Source organism: Tenrec ecaudatus, chromosome 17 (genome assembly GCF_050624435.1).
Source record: "Tenrec ecaudatus isolate mTenEca1 chromosome 17, mTenEca1.hap1, whole genome shotgun sequence".
NCBI classification, from domain to species: Eukaryota; Metazoa; Chordata; class Mammalia; order Afrosoricida; family Tenrecidae; genus Tenrec; species Tenrec ecaudatus.
This window is the reverse complement of record NC_134546.1, coordinates 33,747,555-33,773,099: the sequence shown is the minus strand read 5'-3', so window position 1 is coordinate 33,773,099 and position 25,545 is coordinate 33,747,555. Positions and strand designations below refer to the sequence as shown.

General features: G+C 44.4%; 1 long non-coding RNA gene and 1 pseudogene across 1 annotated transcript in view; one reads left to right on the top strand and one right to left on the bottom strand.

Annotated features, from left to right (window-relative positions):
- Nucleotides 1-7,464, top strand: part of LOC142431111 (uncharacterized) — an 84,055-nt gene extending 76,591 nt beyond the window's left edge. The window contains exon 3 of the long non-coding RNA XR_012780681.1: nucleotides 7,319-7,464. This is a non-coding gene — a long non-coding RNA (uncharacterized LOC142431111). The remainder of the gene's footprint in view (nucleotides 1-7,318) is intronic.
- Nucleotides 7,465-12,952: 5,488 nt separating this feature from the next.
- LOC142430825 (alpha-internexin pseudogene) lies at nucleotides 12,953-14,417 on the bottom strand (annotated as a pseudogene).
- Between the last annotated feature and the right edge of the window lie 11,128 nt (nucleotides 14,418-25,545).

Below are 25,545 nucleotides of genomic sequence, written 5' to 3'. Positions count from 1 at the left end.
ACCATGCTCCCAGTTGTTCTTAGGTCGAACCCACTGTTGCAGCGATTGTGTCACTTCATCTCCTTGAGGCCTCTCTCTTTCTCTCTGCCCCTCAACTTTACATCAGAAGCATGATGTCCTTCTCCAGGGGCTGGTCTCTCGTGACAACATGTCCAAAACATGTAAGACACAGTCTCCCCATCTTCGCCTCTAGGCAGCACTCTAGCTACGTTTCTCCCGAGACAGAGCAGTTTGTCCTTTTAGCAGGCCATGGGACTTTAAACATTCATCGCCAGCACCGCAAGTCAAAGACACTGATTTTTCTTTAGTCTTCATTATTCAATCAATGTCCAACTTTCACAGGCATGGAAGGTAACTGAAAAGACCATGGTTTGGCCAGGCCCACCTTAGTCTTTTTATTGGGGCTCAAACAGCTCTTATCACAATCCGTACATACATCAATTGAGCAAAGCCCACTTATACATTCTTTGCACTCATCATTCTCATAATTCACCTTCCACTTGGGTTCCTGGAATCAGCTCGGTTTCCCTTTTCTCTCCCCTTCCCCTCCCTCCCCACCCCCCTTCCCCCTGGTCCCTTGATAGTTTATAAATAATTATTTTATCTTATCTTACACTCCCCGGCATCTCCCCTCACCCACCTCCCCATTGCCCATCTCCCAGAGAGGAGGTTACACATAGATCTCCAAGATCGGTTCTCCCTTTCTACACCCCCTTCCATCCTGGTGTCGCCACTCCTACCGCTGGTGTTGAGGGGTTCGTCTGTCCTAGAGGTCTTGTGTAGCAGATTTACCGAATGCAATACATCTTTTGATCTTCTGACTGCTGCTTCCATGATCTTTGATTGTGGATTCAAGTAAGACAAAATCCCTAGCAACTTCAACTTTTTCTCCATTTGTCTTGATATTACATATTGGTTCAGCTGTGAGGATTTTGGTCTTCATTACAGTGATTTGAAATCCATACCAAAGGCTGAAATTCTTTATCTTCATCAGCCAGTGCTTCAAATCCTCCATTTCAGTAAACAAGGCTGCCTCACCTGTGTATCTCAGGTTATTAATAAACCTTCCTCAAATCCTTTGCCACATTTGTCTCCCTATAATCCAGCTTCTCTGATGCTTTGCTCAGCCTATAGAGTGACTGAGTATGGTGAGAGGATGCAGCCCTGTCACATGTCTCCCGATTGAAAACCAATCGGTGTTCCCTTGTTCCTTTCCCACTGCTGCCTCTTGGTCCATGGACCAGCTCCACATGAACACAATCACAAGTGTTCTGGAATTCCCATTCTTTTCAAAGTTATTCTTAGTTGTTTTTCTTACGGTCCACACAGTCAAAAGCCTTTGTACAGTTAATGAAGCACTAGTAAACATCTTTCTGATATTCTCTGCTTGGAGCCAAGGTCCACCTGACGTTAACAATTGTATCCCTTGTTCTACCTCCTCTTTTGAATCCAGCCTGAACCCCTGGCAGCTCTCTCTCAGTGTACTGCTGTAACCACTGTTGGATGATCTTCGGCAAAATTTTACTTGCATGTGATATCAAGGATATTGTTCCGTAGTTTGAGAATTCTGTTGGATCACCTTTCTTTGGAGTGGGTGCAAATATGTCATGTATCTCTTCCAGTCGGTTGTCCAAGTAGTTGTTTTCCGTGTGAGTGCTTCCATCCTCAGCTTCTTGAAACTTCTAAATTGGTATTCCATTAATTCCTGGAGCCTTTGGCTAATGCTCTCAGAGCAGCTTGAGCTAGTCCCTCATCGCCATTGAGTTTTGCTCATATGCTGCTTCCTAAACTGGTTCTTTTTGGCACAGTGACTGTATGAATTCTTTCCATCTTTTCTTATGCTTCCTGAATCATTCACTATTTTGCTCGTCTAGCCTTTCAATATTGCAGCTAGAGCTTGAATTTTCTCTTGAGTTCTTCCAGTATAAGATATGCTGAGCATGTCCTTCCCTTTCCATGTTCTAATCACAGGGCTTTGCACATTTCATTTTAATATTTGGGTTTGTCTTCTTGTACTACCCTTTCAAACTTTCTATTTACCTCTTTGACTTTCTTCAATTTGCTTTAGCTATTTCTAAGATAAAGAGCAAGCTTTAGAGTCTCTTCTGACACCCACTTAGATCTTTTCTTTCTTTCCTGTCTTTTTAGTGACCTTTTTATGTTTGCTACATGAATGATGCTGTTGATGTCTTCCAACAGCTATCAGGCCTTCTGTCATTAGTATTCAGTGCATCAAGTCTGTCCTTGAGATGCTCTCAAAATTAAGACGGGATTGACTAGCGGTCAAATTGTGGCTTTTGCAGACTTGTTTTAGATTTCTTCAGCTTTATCTTGAAGTTACGTAAGAGGAATTGATAGTCTGCTCCGCAGTCTTGCCTCTGGCCTGATTTTAGCTGCTTATATTGAGCTTCTCCTTCTTCTCTTCCCACAGACAGAGTCAGTTTGATTTTTGTGTATCCCACTTGCGGAAGTTCATGTGTGTTGTTGAAAAAGATCTTTTCTAGGAACAAGTCATTGGCTTTGCAAAATTCTGTCATGTGATCTCCAGCTTCATTTCTGTCACCAGGTCCAGTTTCTCCAACTACAGTCCCTTCCTCTTTGTTTCCAACTTTGGTTTTTTAATAGCCCCCAAATTATCAATGCATCTTAATTGCATGTTTCATCAATTTCTGAATGAGTTTGTTGGTAGAATTCTTCAATTTCTTCATCACTTCGTTTTGAGTAATAGTTGTATTGATGGGATTTCCTTAAAGGGAGGTGGATAGATCCTATCACAGACAGCACTGTACTTCATGATTGGTTTTGTAATGTCCTTCTTGATAATGAATGGTATGCGTTTTCTCTTGATTGTATTATTTGTATCGTAATAAATCATAAGATTTTGTTATTCAAAGTGGTCAATACCAGTGAGATTCATCTAATGAATGCCTAAGATCTGGGTTTCTAAGCATGCCATCGCACTTTTGAAGACTTACAATTTTCCTAGGTTCATACTTCACACATTCCAAGTTCCACTCATTAGTAGATTTTTGCAGCCGTTTCTCCTTATCTGGTGTAGTGCCCCATCAGCAAATGAAGATCCCCAAAGTTCTACTCCTATGAACTTTACTTGACTCATGCCCCCATGGTTGACTCCCCTCTGAGAAATCAGAAAAAGCCACATTTTTGAGTGCCCTCTGATTTGAGGCGCCCATCCTCAAGCACTCCTTAACAATGCTCTACTTCCATCTATTAGGCTTTCAGCTTTGCATAAGGTTTTCCACAGCTCCTCCCTCCGAAGTGAGGAGTCAAGTCCTTCTTTGTTGTTCCACTGAAATCTGTTTGCCTCGGGTGACCCTGCTGGCATTTGAAGTACCACCATCACTGCCACACACAGCTGCCACAGTACAAGTGGTGTGTATCATAAATGGATTCTCACTTCAAGAGGCTTAAAACTCCTGTGGGAATGGGGCCATTTAGGATGCACACCTTTCAGACATGAATGCCAAAGACCAAAAAGGTATACTGTTGTCAGGTAAACAGGACCAGGGATATGGAACCCTGAAAGAAGTGAGGACTGGACTGATGGAGTACAATATGTCCTTCTCTCTATTTAACAGAGAGATAGTCATCTGAGCTGTGTCAGGATCCCTGATAGTCTTGGGACTACTTGTATGGTCTCCTCTCTCTCTCTCTGTCTCATGTGTTTACACAAGACAGGCAGGCTAGCCAATCCTCCAGAGATAGTGACAGGACCAGCTGTTCCTGGGGGGCATAGAAAGGGAGAAGAGTGGTGTGCCAATAGTGATAGATACAGAGGAACAGTCAGAGTTCCAAAATTGATGGCAAGGAGGATGTAGCTTTTCTGGTCATATTTGATCAGTTGAATCGTATCTGAGAGGAATTACTGAGAGGTGAATGATAGGTAAACATGATGATGGGGAAGAAGGAAATAAAATAAGGAATGAAAAATAAAGAAAAATAGGGGTATATATGTAAATATATAAATATTTATATATATGTATACTTGATTATATGTGTATATAAATGAGAATACAACAGGGAAGCAGCTGGACTTTGAGCCTCTACTTATATCTTACCTCAGTGCAAGAACAGTTTTTTCTAATAATGTGGCTTTATATGATACTCACTTTCCTGACATGATTGCTGAAGGCAAAATGGGTGCATAAGCAAATGTGGTGAAGAAAGCAGATGATTCTTGGCTATGAAAAGATATAGCACCTGGGAGAAGATTTGTAATCAAACAAGCAACCATCTAGCAGGGAAACAACAAAGCCCACATGTTAGAAGCACACCAGCCTGCATGACCATGAGGTGTCAGCTGGGAAAAGCATCAGAAAATTAAAAAGCAACAAAATCAATGTGAAGGCATGGGGATGGAGTGGAGACCCCAAACCCACCTGCAAGTTAATTGGACAGTCACTCTCAGAATGGCCACATGGAAGGGATGATAAATCCAGTCTGCGGAATGGTACTGATGAACCACAAACCTATCCTCTAGTTCTTTAACATTTCCTTCCCTTACTATTATGGCTTTTCTTTGTTTTACCTCATTAACTATGTTAGACTGGCGTACATTCATTTGTATAATTAAGATCACTTGATACATGAAAGACAAGATAGATAACCCTTTAGAAACAGTAACAGGAGTAATGATTCCCTGAGGGAAGGTGGAAGCAAGTGGGGATGGAAGGGGGAAAAGGGGAATTTGATAACACTGATGAGTATAACCCCATTCAAGGGGAGCAAACAACAGAATTGTACATGAATGGATATATTAGATGGTGTAAAATGTTGCAAAACGGTGTTCCTGAGCTTCCAGGAAGATGATGACGGAGTAACACATACCAGAGGGACTCCGCAGAATTCAGCCCAGGAGAGTTGCTTATAGGGAAATTCAACACTGCTGGAACACAGGAGGAGCATCATAAAGATAAGTAGGCACAGACCCACAAGGTTTTGAGGGGCTGGGGGCTTTTGGTTTACCACACTGGAAACTGGCTGGGGCTTGACCTTGGCCCAGCCACTGTCTCTGCCGGAGCCGGGACCATTTGGAGTTCTTGAGGGGGTTAATCTCAACACAGCCACGTTTGCCACCACCTGGGGGGCAGGCACCAAACCCTAATGAAATAGCAATGAAAATAATTTTATGGTTGGGGGGGGGGTCACCACAACGTGAGGAACTGTATGAAAGAGTAGCGGCATTAGGAAGGTTGAGAACCACTGCTCTAGATCCAATGACTTGTATTTGGATCTCCAGTCATTGGACCCATGTGCAAAATTTCTATTCATTTTTTCTTTTAAAAATCATATTATTGGGGACTCGTACAACTCTTATCACAATCCATACACCCATCCATTGTGTCAAGCACATCTGTACATTTGTTGCCATCATCATTCTCAAAACATTTGCTTTCTACTTGAGCTCTTAATATCAGCTCCTCATTTTGCCCTCCCTTTCAGCTGCTCCCTCCCTCATGAACCCTTGAAAATTTAGAAATTATTATTGTTTTGTCATATCTCACACTGTCCGGCATCTTCTCAAATTTTTATTCTTTAACCTCATTAATTTGATGGGTTTTTTAATGGAAGCACTAAGTATGAAAGATAACCAATTATGGAAAGGAAGACGTCATATGGCCAGCATCGTTGACTCTATTGTCTCCTCTCTCAAGAAGTGAGGAGGATGCGCCTGCAGGCAGTTCTTCATGATCAATGAGGATGAACTTACTTGAACCTTTTTCCTACTTTCTCCCCAACATAATCTGTTTGCTTGATCTATGGACCACTTCACTGCTAACAGCATTGTGTGTTGTGCCAAAAGTGGGAGCCACGTCCTTCTTCAGTGTCTGTTCTTAATCTGGAAGCTTCGCTGAAACCCATTCACTATGGGTGACCCTGCTGCCATTTGAAATACCAGTGACACAGCGTCCAGCATCACAGTAGCATAAGAGCCATCACGGTAAGACAAATGGACAGACAAGTGGTAGAAGAAGCTTAAGCTAAATCAGTCTAAGGTGTTGGTGCCTGCTTCAGAGAACTGATTTGGAAGAGGGGAAAACAGACCCCGGAGAATGGTTTACAGATCACATTGTTAAAGCATTCATATTAATTCTCTTGCTCAGCCTGAAGAGCTAGTTTGGTGACTGCTGACCTCAGGATTGAGGACTCTTTCCCAAGTCTGCATTCTGTACATCATGAAAGAGAGCAGCCTGATACTGTTTGTGCATAGCTCCTGAGAAGTGCCTGCAAGTGCCGCTAGTTGTCCATCGGCTGCCATGGGTCTTCATATGGGCGCAGAGTGGGGCTCCCTGGGGGGGGGTGTGACCTGATAGCGATGTCCCTTGCAAAGTTTCTAACGTTCCTCCTCTCGACAACCACCGAGATTTAGACTCATCAGACAGAGAGAGACGAGGGCTGGAAGTCTCATTTATTCCCGAGACTCAAAAGTACTAAAATAAGCACAAAGAAACGAGATGGCTGGAGAAGGAAGTGAATTGATCTGTGATTTAGAGGTATCTTCTCCTGTTAATCATTGCTGACTTGTAGCTGCCTGAAATCTCTATAAATCACCGTGGAAGTCGGAAGAAAAATGCTGTGTGCAACCGGAAGGAAGTGGAAATAGCCTGACTAGATCTACATAAGCTTGCTGGAGCAGGAGACCAGAATTTCAAACAGTGCAGCTCCGGCGCAGAGAGGGAAAATGATGACAAATGTGTCTGAACGGTTGGGGTAGCCAGGCTGGCCTCGCTTGGCCGAGAGCCATTTGATGGTCCCTGCACTTTCCCATCTGCTTCTCAATACATTGCCAGTGGTAGAAACACACTTAGTTTAGAACCATATTTCTGCTCTGGTTGATACTTTGATAAAGCACAAGACCTTTGAATGAGCGTAAGGTCATTTGGGGAAGGCATTTCTTCTGCAATCAGCCTTGTACCACAGTTCCCTAGTAATAAATCCCCCAGAGGCAAAAACTAGCACACAGACAGATGCTGCTTCCTGACAAGCAGGGAGCAGGGAGAAAACCCCTGATTTTCAACCGAGAGAGGTCCCTTCACACCCTGTGCGCGTCCTCTACCATGGCCCTGAACAATTAATAAAAGCAAATCACGTTCATTTATAGAAACCTCATATACTTTGCAAAAACTTTCTCTTTCCTGGCGACTCTATCTAAGCAGGAGACCCTCTTTCTTTAAACAAAGCATTATGCAGTATCCTCAAAATGTACCACAGTTTATGCTCACAGGCCCCAATACATGAAGAGTAGACATGCTTGTGACTTGTGGTCCTTATCACTGACCTCTACTTTTATTTTCAGACCTCCAGAACATCTCTTGATGCTTTGTGACAGTCATCACAAGCCTGCTGCATTGTTCCTGGGACTCATGGAATCGCCAATGGATCGTCTCCCTCTTTCTGACCTTCATTCTGGCTCTGTTTAAAACCCCAATAAATCAAACCTGTTGCCACTGAGCTGTTAACTACTCCGGGTGGTTCCATGTGTCCCACAGTAGAGCTGCTCCACTTGTTTTTCTTGGTAGAGTGATCTCTTCAGAAACAGATCACCAGGGCTTGCTTCTGCGGTGCTCCTGGGTGGGTTTGAACCACCAGCATTCAGGTTAGTAGTCAGAAGAAACTGTGCCACCTGGAGACCTTGGATTCTGTTACTGCTGCGTGCCTGGGGAGGTGCGAGGTCTAAGGCAAGTCACCCGCGAGAAAGCCCCAGTGCCAGTATAAAGAGAGTGTCAATGGAGATTGAAGGGATGGCGGGGTGGATGGAAAGAAATTTTGGTGTCTGAATAGGGTTCCATCTTGGGGGAATTATAGTTCTATGACAGTTACTAAGGAAGAGCCTGAATGTATTAATGGAATGTAAGAAGAGAAAATACGCAGAGGAGAGTAAGAGGAGGAAACAGGCGAAGGAGGCGGTGGGGACTGGTGGAGAAGGGAATGAATTCTGTTTTAAATGGTTCTAGAACAGACAAGCGAGCAAGGAGGGCAGGGAGTGTATGGGGCTGATAAGGTTGGAACTCTCAAAAGGAATTGAGATTAAGAAGTGAGCCAGTACTAGTGAGGTAGGTTTAAATGTCTTCAGTGTTGATGTGATTGATAGTAGTTAGAAATCATATCCACTCCGTTGAGAATGGGTCCCTAACTTATTTGGCCTATTGCTACCTTTTCCAGAAAAAAAAATTGAGTAACCCCCCCTGACAAAGAAAAACGTTTGTACTGTAGCCTGTAATCTAGGATAAGGTGTAGGTCTCTGCAGCTCCCTGAGATTATTCCAGTGGCCCCCACCAGGGGCAGTATCACCCAGGAAGAGGAGTGTGTGAAAAAGAAGAGAGACATTCAGAAGCTATTGGGAGTGTTTACATCTGCATGTCACAGGAGAAAGATGCATGGACACAGCGAGGTGAAGAATAAGTCGGAAGAGAAGAAACAGAAGAAAAAAGCAGGTAAAGGAAGGCTAGAACTAAAGAACCAAACCCACTGCCATTGAGCTGATGCTAATTCAATGTCATCCTCAAGGACAAAGTAGAAGTGCCCCAAAGGATTTCCAAGGGCTTCTTTCTTTTTGTAATTAATTAAATTTGTTTACACTTATATATAATTCTTTTTTGGGGGGTGGGGGATCACACTGGCTGTATTTCTGATATTTGGGGTTGGAAGGGGGCTTAGGGGGCAGTTTGGTCACTCTGCTGCCATCGGCTGAGAAATTACTTAGCTTGGTACCCACGGTAAACCGAGGGAAGACAAGAGCTCTGCTCCAGTCTGCCCCATCCATAGCCCGCCTGCTGTGGGGCTCCAGCTAGCAGTTACATTTGTATCCGGTTGGCCGGGTCTCGTTGCACCTGTCTTGACAATCGGTTCAGCACAGGTGTTTTGTCATCTCTGTGTCCCTATCTCCTTCCAAGGGCATCATTACGGCAGAAGACGGCTGCAGCTCTCCGACGGCGTGGCTGCTAAGTCTGAGCCATTGACCTTTAGCTAGCAGCCAAGTGCACCCACAGGGCTCCTTTAGTAGGATAATGACATTCAATGTTACAAAGAAGTCCAATAAAAGGAGAGCTGAGATGGGGGCCAGGGGATTAAACACTTCAATATCAGCAACATTTGCAAAAGCCTCGTGAGTAGAGACTGAGGCTGGAGGCCTGATTCTAGGGAGTTGGGCGGCAGGTGAGTGAGGTTGAAACCATCAGTGGTGATTGGCTAGTGTTCGATGGCAGGTGGAAGGAGAACTGCTTGGTGTGGGCCCAGGGCGAGGACACAAGGAGCAGACCTCTTACCCTAAGGCATAAAGGGAAGTGTGAACTTGCAGGAGAGGTCAGAGCGAGGGAGACGAAGGGGACAACATCTAGGAGCCCGCGCGTCTCCGCCAGCATCGGATCCTTCCTGGTTGGAGGCTGAAGCAAGGCGAGAAGTTGGATGAAGCTGTAAAGTTACTTTGAGGTAAAGGAGAACATCATGCTTTTTATTGAAGTAGGAGGCTTGGGGTGCTTAGGGATTCAAGAGTGGAATGGACGGGAACCGCTGGCGCATGCAGCAGGGTTGGCAGTTAACAAGGATGAGTAGAGGGGTTCGTGAGCTGCTGAAGCTGAATAACATAGATGGATCATGGGAGCCAGACAGGAGGCTCGTATGTTTTTCAACAGTTTGGGAACAGGCGTGGCTAAACCGGATGACTGGCTTTACACAGGGCTGGGGATTGGCAAGATTAGAGTGGTTAGAAATTGGGAGGAGATATGGGAGGGGGGCATCACAATGTCTGCGTGTGCCCCTTTTAACCACCGAGAGACCCCCCATCCTCCCCCATCCTCCCCCATCCTCCCCGTGGATAGCAGAGAGGCCTCACAGCCGTGAGCGCTGCGGCCTAATGAGCTCATGAGCGCTCTTTCGCCCAAGAGCACGTAGGAAGAGGTGTTGCTGCTACCACGGCCGCCAGTTGATTCCAACTCCGTACAGGCGTCCCAGGCTGTACGTCTTTATGGGAGCAGATCGTTTCCTCGTCTAGTGTCTTAGGAGACTCTTATGTGGAGAAATAAGGGGGAATGAGTCGACTAAAGAGGTTAGGGCAATGTTGGAAGTCAGCACAGTGGAGACAATGGGCATCTGAGTGGGGAGAGCTGTCTGGGGGGACGGGGGGAGGGAGCAGACAGGCCTGTGGCCTCTGATACAAACTTAAGAATCCCATGACGTCACCCTTTCTATAAGTCTGTGAAACAAGCACAAGAGGGTGACTGAGACAGGTGTGTAGGTCTCTCTCCCTGCTAGTCTCCAGCTCATAAGAAGATGAGCCAGGTCTGTGTGGCCCTGACATTGCTGGCCCCTACCACCACCTCCCTGGCAGTCTCTGAAAAGCACAGGAAGGGCAGGGCCTAGCTGGCTTTGACCCTGAGCTCTGGGTAGGACTGATAAACCACCAGCGGAAGGTTTTAATGAATTGACTTTAATAGTTTCGCGGGTGTATCATTCGCCTAGCATACGTTCAGTAGTTCAATCATCTTAAGGAGAGTTGTCCAATCATCCCCACAACCGATTGTTGAGCCTTTTCTTCCTTCAGGTACTCATTCTACACCCCCTCAGCTTGCACTCTGCTCATCAGGGAGAGGCTTCCAGGGCACAGGTGAAGTGTGACCTGGGACTTCATGGCTCTGGGCCCTGAGTAGCTCCTCACCATTCATTCCTCTCTTGGGAAAATTCTTCATCGGTTGGCTTTCCCATTCTCTTCACATAAACCTGGAAATTTGTGTCCAAGCTAAAGTTTGAAATACCGTTTGCCTCCTGTGTTAGTCTGCGTGCTTTAGGGAAACAAATCCCCAGAAACTCATGTGTAAGAGAGACTTTTATATAAAGGTTAAGTGCACATCGAGAAAACATCCTAAGCCAGTGCTGGTCAAACCCACAAACCCAACATTAACCCATATGTCTGACACCAATCCACAAAGTCCTCCTCCATCTCACAAAACACATGCAATAATGCTGACTGCAGGAGGAAAGCTGAGTCAGTGAACATGTAAGCATCTCAGCGCTGGCAGGAGTCTCCACACAGCTGCTCCAGCACCCAGGGCTGCATCAGGGTAGGTCCATGCGGCTTCTCCTTGGGGATGTCTTGCAGGAGGTTAGCTTTGCCAGCTGAAGCAGAGAACTGGCTAAGGCAGATGCACCTTGGTCCGACCATCAGAAAGCAAGAGATCTGAGAACTAGAAAGGAGAGGCTCGCTGAGCCATTCATCTCCCCGCCCTTCAATTAACCCCACCTGTGTTTATCGGCCAGGTGGCACAAAAAACTTTAACTATCTCACCTCCTTAATTCTACTTCCTTATGCCTTTTTGTGGAAGCTGCCTGGCTAGAATTTGAGCAAGAGAAGCATGTATCCTTCGCTCAGCTTCCTAGAGAACTATCCGGACAGAGGGTCATAAGCTCTGCGCCCCTGCAGGACAGGGGACCCTCGGGGAGAAACAGTGGCAGCAGCAGTCCTGTCATTCAGAAGGGGTCTCAGACTGCACCGGGTGACACTATCAGAGGGGTCAGTCTCCAAACGACGGCGACATTTTTCTTTGCACATTGTTTCAGCAGAAATTTATTATTTTTTAATGGAATTATCCCTGTAGTTAGTTATAACAACAAACACATTTTTGTAACCTCAACCAACATACATTAATATTCCTACAAGGATTCTATTGGGCTTCGGTCCATTACCATGATATTTCCCATTACGTGGACTCATCTGCAGGCACCGAAAGTACCTTGTGTGTGTGTGGCTGCTGGTGTGTTTGTGGTCATGGATTTGGGGGAAATTGCTGGTGCTTTAGCTAGCATATTGTGTTTGGGGACCTATATCAGCATATCATTTGAGGATGGAGGAGTAAAGGAAAAGGATGGAAATTAAAAGATAATGCTCCTGCTTTGCTACTGATAACGTGGTAGGTAACCATGCTGTAGGCCGCTGAAGAAAGATTTTATAAACGAATCCAGGGTGTTCCTTAGATGGTGGGACTTGATCTCACACGCTTTGGCCATGCCATCCTGCATGTCCCACAATGAGATGATTGACAGTGGCTGCAACAGGGCCTCTAGCACAGCAAGGACTTGTGAGGTTGCTGACGTGCACGTGGGATTGCTGTGAGTTAGAGCGACTGAGGCACACCAGCAACATTTGTACACTATCAGGAATGTTACATTTAAGCAATTTACAACTATATCACACAGTGTGCTGTGATTAAATGGAACCAGTTTGGTCTGGTGTGGGAGGAGGTCCACGGTGGGGATAGGGACGACATCATGAGTTACTGCACTGGGTGGCTGACACCGAATGAACTAAAGCTCCAGGAAAGATGTGTTCAGGGGGCCACATGAGCCGAGGAGAACTGTGAACAGAAGTAATAAGAGAGGCAAGGAGTCTGGAGCCAAAAGCAGACCCAAAGCCTGCAGCAAGAGGCCATGCACCTTCAACAATAAAAGAACATCTCCGGGGTAAACTGTGCTCAGACAAGGCAATGTTTTAGAAGAACAGCTGGTTCCATTTCATCTCTGAGCTTTATTTTGCTGTGGGGAGAGACTCAGAGCTGGTCGTGGAGGCAAACCATCTGAAGGGAAAATTTTCAGGAGCTCTCTTTGGTGAGTTTTAAACTGTGGGGCAGTGGGTTATGCATTGGACCCTTAACCGGAAGTTTGTAGTTCAAACCCCCAGATGCTTGCTTCAAGAGCCTAAGATGAGGTTGTCTGCTTCCATAAAGATTTACAGTCATAGACACCCTATAGATCAGTCCTCCCCTGTCCGATAGGTTCGCTATGAGTTCAGGTGACTTGGTAACAGTGCGTTGATTGGTTACTATGGTAGGTGGTGTCCTTGGGTAATGCAAATACTTTTTTTTTTGGTTCAAGAACAAGCTGTTTAATGAGTCAAACGCATATTCCCTCTTAAGCATGGACTTTTGTTAAAGCAAATGAATTATATTTTTTGGTCTGAAATGGTGCTTTCTTCTACATTTGATTTCTCGGTTTTCTTAGTAGCTATGACTGTCCTCCCCTCCAATATTTCTTCGAAACTTTCCCCTATCTGGGAGGTTTTCTTTGAGGCCACCTTAGATGCCTCCTCATCTTCCTTCTCTTTCCTAGTGTATGAGACCTTGGAGGTTGTAGAGCTGAGGATTCTAGGTGGGAGCAGATAACTTGGATTGGGAAGCGGATTCAGCCCTGAAATGCTTAAGCCACTGGTACTAAAACGGGTCTCTTCACCTTCCAACAGTTTCCTGTAGGCTGCTATCTCAATGTCAAGGGCCATTTTGACATTGAGCAAGTCCTGATATTCTCGAAGGTGGCGAGCCATCTCACTCTTGGTGTTCCTCCGGTCATTCTCCAGCTACCCGATGCTGTCCTGGTAGCCCACCACCTTGGCGCTGTGCCGTTCCTCCAGCTCCAGGATCTGCCGCTCCAAGGACTCGTTGGCCCCACGTAGCCCCTCAATCTCGATGGTGCGCGCCTGCAGCTGGCGACGGTATTCATGGATCTCCTCGCGGCTGGCCCGGATAGCCTCAGTGCTGCGCGCCGCCTGCTCGTTCAGGTTGGAGAACTTGGACTTGTACCATTCCTCGGCGGACTGCAGGTTCTTGGCGGCCAGGGACTCATACTGGGCGCGGATCTCTCTCAGTGCCGAACTGAGGTCGGGCTTCGCCACCGCCACGTCCACCTCGGCCGCGGCCTGGGACGACGCCTGCAGCGTTGCCAGTAGCTCGGCCACCTCTTCGTCGTGCACCTGACGCACGAAGGCCAGCTCGTCCAGCAGCGACTCCACCTTCTCCAGGTCTAGGCGGGCCAGCGTGGCGCCGTCCACGTCGCGCTGCTGCGCCTTCAGGGCGCGCTCGGCGCCCTCGTGCCCCCGGCTCTCCTCCGCGCAGCCGCTGCACCTCCTCCGCTAGCCCGTCGCGCTCCAGCAGGGCCTGCGCGCGCGCCGAGGTCGCCTCCCCCAGGTGCGCGCGCAGTTTGCGCAGCCACCGCTGGAAGAGCTCGCCGTCGCGCGACGGCTCAGCGTGGCGCTGCTGCAGCACGGCCAGCTCGGCCTCGAGCGCGCGGTTCTGGGTCTCTAACTGGTGCACCTTCTCGATGAACATGGCGAAGCGGTCGTTGAGGCCCTGCAGCTGCTCCTTCTCGTTGGTGCGGATGATCTTGTACTCGTTGGAGCGCGCCGCTGCCTGACTCAGGTCCAGCCCCTTGGACACCGGCGCCCGGCGGTAGGCCAGACCCAGGCCGAGCGAGGAGGCCACATTGCAGCGGGACAGCGACTGCGAGCGGAAACTGCCCGCGCCGCCTACCCCGGAGAGGCGCGCAGACAAGCGGGAGCTGTCCCCGAACACCTTGCTGTAGGAGAAGGAGGCGCACAGGTAATGCTCGGAGCCGGAGCCGGAGCCGAAGCTCATGGTGCCGGGATCAGGATGGGACTCGCGTAATGCAAATACTTAAAGCACTTCCATTGGCTGCTGAGAAATGGGAGGTTTGAATCCACCTGGAGGTAGGTACCTTGGAAAAAGGTCTGGTGATGTAACTATGAAAATTTAGCCCTTGAAAGTCCCATGAAGCACACTTCTACTTTGAAAAACATGGGGTTTCCATGAGTCAGCACCTCGTCTACTTGTTTGGTAGCCTGTACTATGGAGATCTTCAGCCACAGTATAATCCATTTAGTGAATTGGGTGGAGGTTTACAGAGCAGATGATCAGTTTGACATTTACCAATTCATACACATGATTTTTCACCTCCTTTCCGATAATCCCTTCATTGTGTTATCTTGTATCCAACTTCCTCGTGGTCCCGGTTTCCATTCTTCCTTCTTTCCTAAGCCTTCTGAACTTTGTCCTTAGGGAAATGCTTCCCTTTGGATCATACATGGTTGATTATTCTAAGGTATGTGTACCTCACTAGTGTTATTTCCCCCTACTGATCTGTCTATTGTTTGGCTGAATATTGAGTCACAGTCATGAATTCAGTTCCAGACCTGAAAGGTGACTGAGGGTCATGATCTTGGGGGTTCCACCAGTCTCTATCTGACCAAAAACCTGGTTTCTTTTATGATTTTGAGTTTCGTTCACATTGTTCTCCTGCTCTATCCAGGACCTACTAATGCGATCCCTTTGGAACGGCTCATGGGTGCCACGAGTTTCTTCGATCTTGTGGTAATCGAGGAGGATGCTCACTTGGTCCATGAGTCCATTGGACAAATTGTTTTCATATATCTTCCAATTTTTAATTCTTCTCCACCCCAGCCAGATCAGACCAATAGTTGCAAATCAGATGGCTATCCAGGAGCTTTTAAGGTTCTAGTCCCTCACCAAAGTAGGGTGTAGAACATTGTTTTTGTGAACTAATAACATAACTTTTGGGGAGCACAATTCGGTATGTAACAATTGTCTTGTATGATTAGACTCTGGTTGCCTCTGCGATCCAGGCTTCTCTAAACTATATTTACTCATCTGGAAAGAAGAGAAAAGAATAATTCTTTCCTCACAGGGTTGCTGTAAGGAATAATGAGAAATGCCCGTAAATAGTCAGCATCAGCAGTTATTGATATTAATCACAATTATAACATGATTTTGAGCTCACTGCCCTTCACTTGTAATTTAAGGCCATTTGTACCCACCCACCCCCAACCTCGATTTTTGTTTAGATTGGATTTCAAACCTCCGCATTCTCTCCTCTCTGTTTGGGCTTGTAAGATGGAGATTAGCTATGCCCTGCTTTCAGGGTTCTTGTGAGACTTGCATGAGATACTGTACTTCAATGCCCTCTCAAGGTGTTTCTAAGAACTAACAAACACCCCTTTCTGTTATCTCTGCAGTATTGACAACAAAGTGCTTTTTCCTTCAAATGCTTCACCTGGGAACCTAAACCCAAAATAAAACCATGTATATTGCTATGGCAACAACAGAAAGGGAATCAGCCCCCAAAGAAACTCGAAGTACTGCTCATGAGCAGGTTGCAGGGACGGCGCTTCATCTGACAATTTAGAAAACAGCAAGGACCCTTATTTTCCTACCCACGATCCCACTTGTCCTTGTCAACTCGGTTTGATTAATTAATGTTCCAGCTGAAGATAAATGCCATTCATCGCATAGCCTTTTCTGTTGTTCAGTTGAAATGCTTCCCACACAGAAGGAGGAAGGTCAGCCTGTTAGACTCCCAGGGAGTATCCATTCACCTGTAGCTTTATTCAATTTAAGTTGTGACAAAGAGGGAAAATGTGTCCTTACTCAATCATCATGTTAAAAAATGTGCAGAGCTTTGTTTGAGTCTAGCAACTGGGTGGACATGGGGAGATGAAAGAGTCTGGCCTAGAAATTGGGTGATGGGTCTTGAATTCATTTGTTGGAAGTACCCTGCAAGGCTCCAGGTATGAGGTGTTTGTTCTCTCTGCTCCTCTCTCTGCCCAGCTTGGAGGGGGTGGGGGGCGGTGTCTGAATTGTTTGAGTTGGGCAATCTGCAGGGAGTTGGGTGGGAAGGAGGAGGAAAGAGGTTCTGGAGAGAAAAGTGAGATGTAGCAAGTTTCTTGCATAGGAACCCAGACTAATGCTTCATTTGATTCCCTATTTTAAGTGGTGAGTGGGAGACCATGAAGTATGGACAACACACAAACATCTGGCACGGTGACCATGGTTTAGAGCCACAGTCAAAGATCTTACAGTTAAGTTGAGCACCACGACACGTACTGACTCTGCAACTGATATCATGCGCATGGCCCCAATCATAGCCGGATCCACTCTCATAAAGTTGATTTTCATGCGTAGTGACCCTATACAACAATGGAGAATTGCTCCCTAGGATTTTTAAGGCTGTGAACCTTTACTGGGACAGGCACCCTCATCTTTGTCCTGCAGAGTAGTTGGTAGGTTTGAACTCCCAACCTTGCTTCAAGCAACTCAGTGTGTAGCCCATTATACTACCAGGGCTCCTGTACATTTGGTAGTTGGGATGACATTTCATTAACCCCGACTTTGGGTACCTAGGCTCTATGCAAAGCAATGTCCTCAGTGGTGTGATGTTGTGGAAGAAGCATACCTTGCTAGCTGTATATCCTTGGACCGAATATTGAGCTTCTCTGTGCCTCAGTTTCCTCATCTGTAAAAGGAATGCAAGAATTGTATTACTTACTCTGCAGTGTCATTGTGAGGATTCAATAATATAATACATGTAAACCGTATTTGAATACTGTCAGTTCCTTTGTTCTTACATGTTTTGGGGATGAAGTGTAGGTAAAACAATGATGCTGTCATGATCCCTTTACTTCCGGGGATGGCAGAGAAGTAGACAATTAAAAGCACAGAAAACTGCTGGAGTCACGTGAAGTGATGAGAAAGTAAAGGGGTGAGGTGAAAGTTGACTAAGGAAACGTGACATGTTTTGGAGACGATTGAATAAGTTAGAGTTAGCAGCATAGAGACAGAAAGATGTCCTGATGGGGGCCCCCTGCACTTCATGGTGGGATTTGGGGTGCAAAAGTCAAGGCCTCAAAGAGGACCTGATGCAAAGGGCTTAAGTGGAGAGCAAATGCTTTGAGAGTGATGAGGGCAAAGAATGTACGGATGTGCTTTATACAATTGATGTATGTATATGTGTGGATTGTGATAAGAGTTGTATGAGCCCCTAATAAAATGTAAACAAAACAAAACAACAAAGTCCAGGCCTGGCGGCCAGAAAGCAGAGAGCTTAGTGGAACACACTATTAGAGCGGCTTTCCAGGGACAGGCTGTGCGGGTGGGTTTTAGAAAAGGAGAGTCCCAATGAAGGCTGGAACCCACTTAGGTTGAGACAGAATGTTAGATGCGTAGTTGGGTTTTCTATTGTACAAAACTTGGGAGCAATTGAAATGTTTCCGTGCTAGTCTGGGTAGACAAGAGAAACAAATTCATAGACACTCATATGTGTATAAGAAAGAGCTTTATCTGATGGTGCCTGGCTATCAAAAGAGATAGTGTCTGAGGTCTTAAAGGCTTGAAGGTGAACAAGCGGCCATCTAGCTGAGAAGCAACAAAGCCCACATGGAAGAAGCACACCAGCCTGTGCGATCACGAGGTGTCAAAGGGATCAGGTATAAGGCATCATCATAAAAAAAACAAAACAAAAAACCATAGTGAATGAAGGGGGAAGTGCAGAGTGGAGACCCAAAGCCCATTTGTCGGCCACTGGAGATCCCCTCACAGAGGGGTTAAGGGGAGGAGATGAGTCAGTCTTGTATGAGCCCCTAATAAAAAAATAAATAGAAAAAAAAAGAAACAGCTTTATATACAACAGCAATTGAATATTGAGAAAACAGTCCAGCTCAGTCAAGATCATTATTTTTTTTTTCTGAATCATTTCAGAGGAACTTGCAGACAAGAGGATAGTTGTTGAGGAAAGGACCTGGGAAACACATTTGACCTCTAGCTCCGTGAAGGAGAGGAGACGCACACCAGCTGATTGACACGAGGCAGAGGTTAAATGTTGACCTCACCCTCCGTTGTTATTCTTCAGGTTGTTCTGACATCAACTGCTCCTCCCACTTTATTTCTCTCCTGTGTCCAGTAATCCATTGCAGTGGCCACCCAGACCCCACAGAAAATGCTCCCTCTGAGGGGGGCTTATTGAGGAAGTTACCAGATGGATCTGAAATCGTGACAGATGCAGTCTTTGGTCCCCAGCAGTGCCTCTTCTCAGCCAGCATCCCGTCTTGTCTGGACCTCAGCCTTCATCACACAGTCTATTGGCTGCTGCCTCTGTGGGCTCGGAAGCCCGCCTGCTACTCTTCCTTCCTGTCGCATGGTCTCAGCACCCGGGCTCTGCTGCTCTGCTGATGCTGGCTGTGGCATGGCGTGGCCTCTGCTGCTTCCACCACCTCGGTCAGGGATCTGGAACATGCTCTACTGGTGGCTCTTTTTCCTCAATTCTCCTTCTTTCTGCTTCTGACATCTATCCTTATATCCAGAGGAATGGGAAAACTGACCAACCCTTGCGTTAGAATTCTCTACCCCTTATTTGTATGGGAAATAATCAGGAATCCTGGTGGAGTGGGTTACACAGTGGGTTTCTGACCCCAAGTTTGAAGCAATCAACCACTTTGGGAGAAAGAGACGGCCTTCTAGTCCCGTAAGATTTACACTCTCAGGAACCCACAGGGGAAGTTCCACTTGGCCCTATATGGGTGGTGAGAGTTGGGATGGAGTCAAAGACAGTGAACTTTTTTGCTTTTGTTTCTTTAATGGAGAAATGGATAGAAGAGTCATATGTTAATAATTTCACATCATCACACTTAAAATAAATGCTCTCCTAAATAGTTCAGTATGAATTTTCTAAAAGCAAATTCTATAGGCTGTGAAGAGGCATAGTCCAATGATAAAAAGCAGGAAACTGACATAGAAACAATACTAGTTTCTGATCTCTAGTCCTAATTGTGATTTTTCTACTTGTTTCAATTATTTGCTTCAGAGCAGAAGTAAATTTAAGGTCATGTGAGCATTTGGTTCTTAGGTCTCTAAAACCAAACCTTCAAGTCAATTGACTTCAAGTCAGTTGTGACTCATGGCAACTCCAAGTATCTTAGAGTAAAACTGTACTTCATACGGTTCTCATGGATAATTTGAGGATAGCAAATCACCAGGTCTTTCTTATGAGATCATTCTGGGCCAGCAGCATCACCCAGGGACTTACTCCGTAGACTCCTCTGGCAGGTTGCCAGTTCTTTCTCCTGGGGATTGACCGATGAGTTGAACTTTCAACCTCAACCTTATGGTTAGCAGCCAAGTGCTAAGCCATTGTGCCACAGAACTCTAGTCTCCCTTAATTTTGAAAGACTCTAAGTCTTTCTAGGTGTCTCAAGGCACTGGCCTTTTGGAAGCTAACCTTTTGGGTAAAAACAGGGAAACATGTGTTTTTGGAATAATTCTATTAAAAGGTTTGAAATATCTTTATAATCCTTGCATAAGTAATTTCAGATTATACTCCTTAATGTACCTCCACAGACATAGAGAACAACTTAGCTCTTGCTAGAGAGCAGCAGCCTGGGCTTGTGGAAAGTGCTGGCCTTCAGACCTAGAGTATGGATTCATGTATCTCTACTTGGAAGACTGAAGGAACTTGGGCAATTCTCTTATCTTCTTTAAGTTCTGTTGGCACCTAAGAACCCTGTGGCGCTGTAGATTAAGCATTGGGCCACCTACCTCAAGGTCATCCGTGTGAAAGACACAGCTGTCTGCTTTAGTAACGATTTGGTATTTGAAGCCCTAAGGTGTGGTTAGTTCTCTGCTGTTCAATATCAGGTCATTTCCAGTTGGCATGTACTTGATGTCAAAGGGTTTTATTTAAAAAAATTATTGGCACATAAATCAGCGGCTATAAGTACATAACCTGGTGTAAAGTCTTCCTGCTCTTCCTGGTGGAATATGGGTTAAATCACTGTTTGAGCGGCCTGCTTCCTTTCACTCAGATCGACTTCTTTGAAAGGATTTCAACTTCTTTTCCCTGTGGCTTCCGGGATGCAAAACTCATTAGAGATAAAATCCAGGTTATTATTTTCATAATCCCAAAATATTTTGATAAGTCTCTTCTTCTCAAGCTTTCTTGTGAAAATATCTTGTATAGACAACTTTATGGCCATTCAACCGAGATTAGTATGATCCTGAATGAAAAGGAGTTTTAGAGGAGGTTGGATTCAGCTTTTGAATAAGTTCTCCAACTAATAATTATACCGCAAAAATTACTATCTTGCTCCCAGAGCCTGAGGCAAAGGAATATTTGGCTGAAATAAAGAGACTTCTGTGTTGATATCCTCCCCAATTCTCGTCATTGGTTTATTTGCCTGACTGAGGGCTTGGAAGGCTCCTTGGGGAGGATTCCTACCAATGTCAAGTGTGTTTGTGTATTGCCTTAGGCTCCTCCTTCCCTCTCTCTCTTAAAAATAGGTTTATTGGGATATAATTAACATATACAACTCAGGAGTTCAATCCTATTAAGAAAGATTATGCAATCATCACTACAATCAACTTTGGAATAATTGCTTCCTTCTCATACCCATTGCTGTTGACTCCTCATTTCCCCCAATTTCCCCTTTCATTGCCCTAAGTAATAAGTAATCCATTTGCTATTTTCATACACACACTCATTCTAACTTCTCTATACAGAAAAAAAAAACAAAAGCCAACAGAGAAAGCAAAAAAAGAAAAAAGGACCCAACAACAATGACCAAATAAAACAGAGGAAAATTTCAATTGAAAAGAAAGCAGAAAATATATTAAAAAAAAACCCAGAATAAATTCAAAATGGGTCCAAAGAGAGATCTAATGACAAGGGGTTGAATTCCAGCCTAACCACAGCTGCTAAAACCCATTCCACAATGCTCTCCATCTGGCAGTCAGACTATTCACGATCCTAGACTGGCCAGTGGGGACTCAATCCATGCAAAAGGATTTAGGGCTTTCCCTGTCCTTCATACCGTTCCACAAACCTGGTGTTTAGACTTTAGGCTCCACTACTGTCCCTTCCTTTGATCACATAGGCTGCCTCCGCGTGGCCTTAGCTGACTCCTCACTTAGATGTCTGCTTGCTTTGAGAGAAGCCTTTAAGACACCAGGTGTGACTTTTTCTAATGGACACCGTCTGATTCCTTCACTAGATTTTGCTTATAGCACCCATATTTTCAGTGATCCCATTGGGACGAATACCAGCCTCCTCTTTTTCTTGAGGCCTGGAAGTTTATTTTGGCAATGAAAGGTAGAAAGAAAGAAAGAAAAAGAAAGAAGGCCACGGCCATCAAAGTCTCACCTTATAGTAACACTATAGGACTGAGTAGAATTGTTCTGTGAGGTTTCCAAGATGATACCTGTGCAGTTACTGGTTGGTTTGAACTACTGACCTTGGGGTTAGCAAGCCAATGCATGACCCACAGCGCCACCAGGACTCCATGCACAAAGGGGTGAGAAGGAAGCCCTCTGATGTTGCTGTGAGTCTACTAGGTTTAGCAGCCCACCCCAGGTTTCAGGAGAAAGAACCAGAAGTGACTCATAGCAATCCTATAGGACAGAGTAGAACTGTTACATAAGGTTCTGAGGCTGTAAACTTCTGCAGGAGCAGAAAGCCTCACCTCTCCCCCGTGGGACAGCTGGTGGGCTTAAACTGCCCACATGTGGTTTGCAACCCAGTGCTCCCTCCAGTATGGTTGCTGTCAGTTCCAGTGGACCTTCTGGCAGTGGAGAGAGAGGAAACGTGAAATGGGCCTTCAAAGCCCCTGGGAAGAGTAATTATTCAGCCATTCATTTATACTCTCGGGTCCTTTTTTTTCTTTTTAAATCAGGAATAGCTGCAGTTTTCATAAACACGGGTCAGTTAACCAATTTTCACCTTTTGGACTCTATTTATTTTTCCTGTATTGCTTTGGCTGATAAGAACTAAATTGTCATCCAACGCTAATAAAGACTATAGGAATTTTAAATTATATGTATTTTGAGTGCCAGAGCGTGGCACCCCATTGGACTTGACTGGAGGACACGCCTAGAGTTCAAAAATCAGACCTTGATCTATTTATAGGTTTTTCTTTTTAAAAATGTTTTTCTTTTCTTTTAAAAAAATTAATTTATTCTTTTATGGGTCATTGGTTTTCTTTTTTTGTTGTCATCGCTGTGTTCTCATTCATCACCCTGTTTTGCTATGCCTTGTTTTTTGGTGCATATTATTATCTCTACAGGTCTATCTAGATAAGATAGGCTAGATGAACAATCTGGAGCAGAAAATGAGACCAAAGTTTCTGGGGGGACATGAGAGAGCGGGAGGCAGGAGTAAGGAGGTGGTTTTGACCAACTCAGGCACAGGGGAGCAACAAGTGATCCAAAATTAGTGGCAAAGGAGGGTGTGAGAGGCCTGGTAGGGATTCAGCAAGGGCAATGTAACCAAGAGAAATTACTGAAACCCAAATGAAGGCTGAGCATGATAGTGGGACAAGAGGAAAGTAAAGGAAATAGAGTAAAGAACTAGGAGATAAAGGGTTTTATAGAAGTGTAAATATAGGCATGTACATATGTAAATATATAGTATGGTAGGGAAATATATCTAAGTACATATATTTATAGGTTTAGTATTAAGGCAGCTTATGGACATTGGACCTCCACTCAAGTACTTACTCAATGCAATAATATGTTCTATTAAATTGGCATTCCATGATGCACACTTTTCCGACACGATTGCTGAAGACAAATGTATGCAAAAGCAAATGTGAAGAAAGCTGATGGTGTCTGGCTATCAAAAGATAAAAGGCTTGATAAACAAGCAGCCATGTAGTTCAGAAGCAACCAAGCCCATATGAAAGAAGCATACCAGCCTGTGTGACCATGAGGTGTCGAAGGGATCAGGTATCAGGTATCAAAGAACAAAAAAAATCATATCATTGTAAATGAGGGTAAGTACAGAGTGGAGACTCAAAGCCCATCTGTAGGCAACTGGACACCCCTTACTGAAGGGTTGCGGGGAAGAGATGAGCCAGTCAGGGTGCAGGGTAGCAATGATGAAATATATAACTTTAGTTCTTAAATGCTTCCGCCCCCCACTATCATGATCCCAATTCTACCTTACAAATTTGGCTAGACCAGATGATGTACATTGGTACATAGGAACTGGAAGCACAGGGAATTCAGAATAGATGATCCCTTCAGGAAGAGTGGCGGTACCTGGAGGGTGGAGGGAAGGTGGGGTAGGAAGGGGGAACCTATTACAAGTATCTACATATAATCTCCTCCCTGGGGGATGGACAACAGAAAAGTGGGTGAAAGGAGACATCAGACAGTGTAAGATGTGACAAAATAATTTCTGAATTATTATTCACAATATTAATATAAGGGGGAGTAGGAAGGGAGGGGGAAAATGAAGAGCTGATATTAAGGACTCAAGTAGAAAGCAAATGTTTTGAGAATGATAATGGCAACAAATGTACAAATGTGCTTGACACATGGATATATGTATGGATTGTGATAAGAATTGTATGAGCCCCCAATAAAATGATTATAAAAACTGTTTTGGAATAAGTCACGATAATAAAACTGTTGATTAGAATTTGGGTGAAAGCATTTGAATAAATGTAATTTGAGCAAAAGCAACTTGATCACTGTCAGAATTTGTTTAAAATTACCATTTGGTTAGAAAAGTTATAAAACGAAACCACCTAACCTCATTGCCATTGAGTCAATTCTGACTCATATCAACTGTATCAAAGGTATTATTAGTATTAAAAATCTAACATTTTTTGTTTACTTTTCATGATTTTATAACATTATTTGGAGTTACAGCCTACAAGTTGTTTCCGGGTTCATTCCTTTAAATTTTAAATGAATTTTCAGCTACTTATTTCTATTCATTGTAATGTGACACATTAGGGTAAATGGCCTAGTATATCCAGTATATCCATACTAGATATATATCTAGTATATCCATACTAGGATATCCAGAAGGATGTACAATAAGGAAAGTATTAACTATGTGAAAGTGGGACTAGGTGGGCTTTTTATAATTTGTGTTTGATTTCCCTGTGATTGTTAATTTTTCTGAAGTAAGCATGCTTTGCTTTGTTGTTTTATTGCTTTGCATTTGTTTTTTATGATTCTTTTAATTTTTTTAGACTGGGAAGAGAGAGTGCTCTCACCACTTCTGGAAGTTCTAGGTGGGATAATTATACAGGACAATAGAACAAAATATATGCAGATTGATAAGGAACAAACGAGATTTTGGCTTCCTGATGACATAATTGTCTATCTAGAAAATCCCAAAGAATCAACCAAAATATATCTTGAAAGTGAGAGGCCACTATAGCAAGGTTACAGGACACATGGGTAATAAGCAAAAATCAATTTGTTTCTTATGTGCCAGCAATGAAAAATTGGAATTTGAGTGAAAAACTGCTAATATTTACAAAAACATTGGATAAATAAAATACTTAGATATCATTCTAACAAAATATGCAAAAATCTGTAAGACACAGATGAAACTCTGAATAGATATTCTGCAGTCATGGAGAGGAAGACTCAAATCATTAAGAGATTGAGTCTTTCCAACTTATTCTTTAGATTTAATTCAATCCCAATGGAAAATCTAGCAAGCTATTTTATAGATACTTAAAATTGATTCTAAATTGCTGTATAAAAACATAAAATACCCCAAATAGGCAATACAATACTGAAGAGGAAGATCAAAATTTGAAACAACATGATCTGAATCCAGACTTACTCTAATGTTACCATCATGAAGACTGGTTTTGGTAAAAGTATAGACAGATCAGAAAATAAAATATTGATTCCAGAAACATACCTCAACAATAAAACTAATCTTTGGGGGTAATTCCATGGAGAAATGAATATTTTCAACAAATGGGGTGGGTAGAACTGATCTTGCATAGGTGACTAACACAAAAGAATTATGATAGTCAATCTGGTATCAATTTAAGGATTAAGAGTGTAGGGGTGGAGTCTAGACTGTCAATCTGGAGATAGCCAATGAGACTTCTGTGTGGGCATGGCCTTCTCCTGAGAATTCTGGGAAATCTGG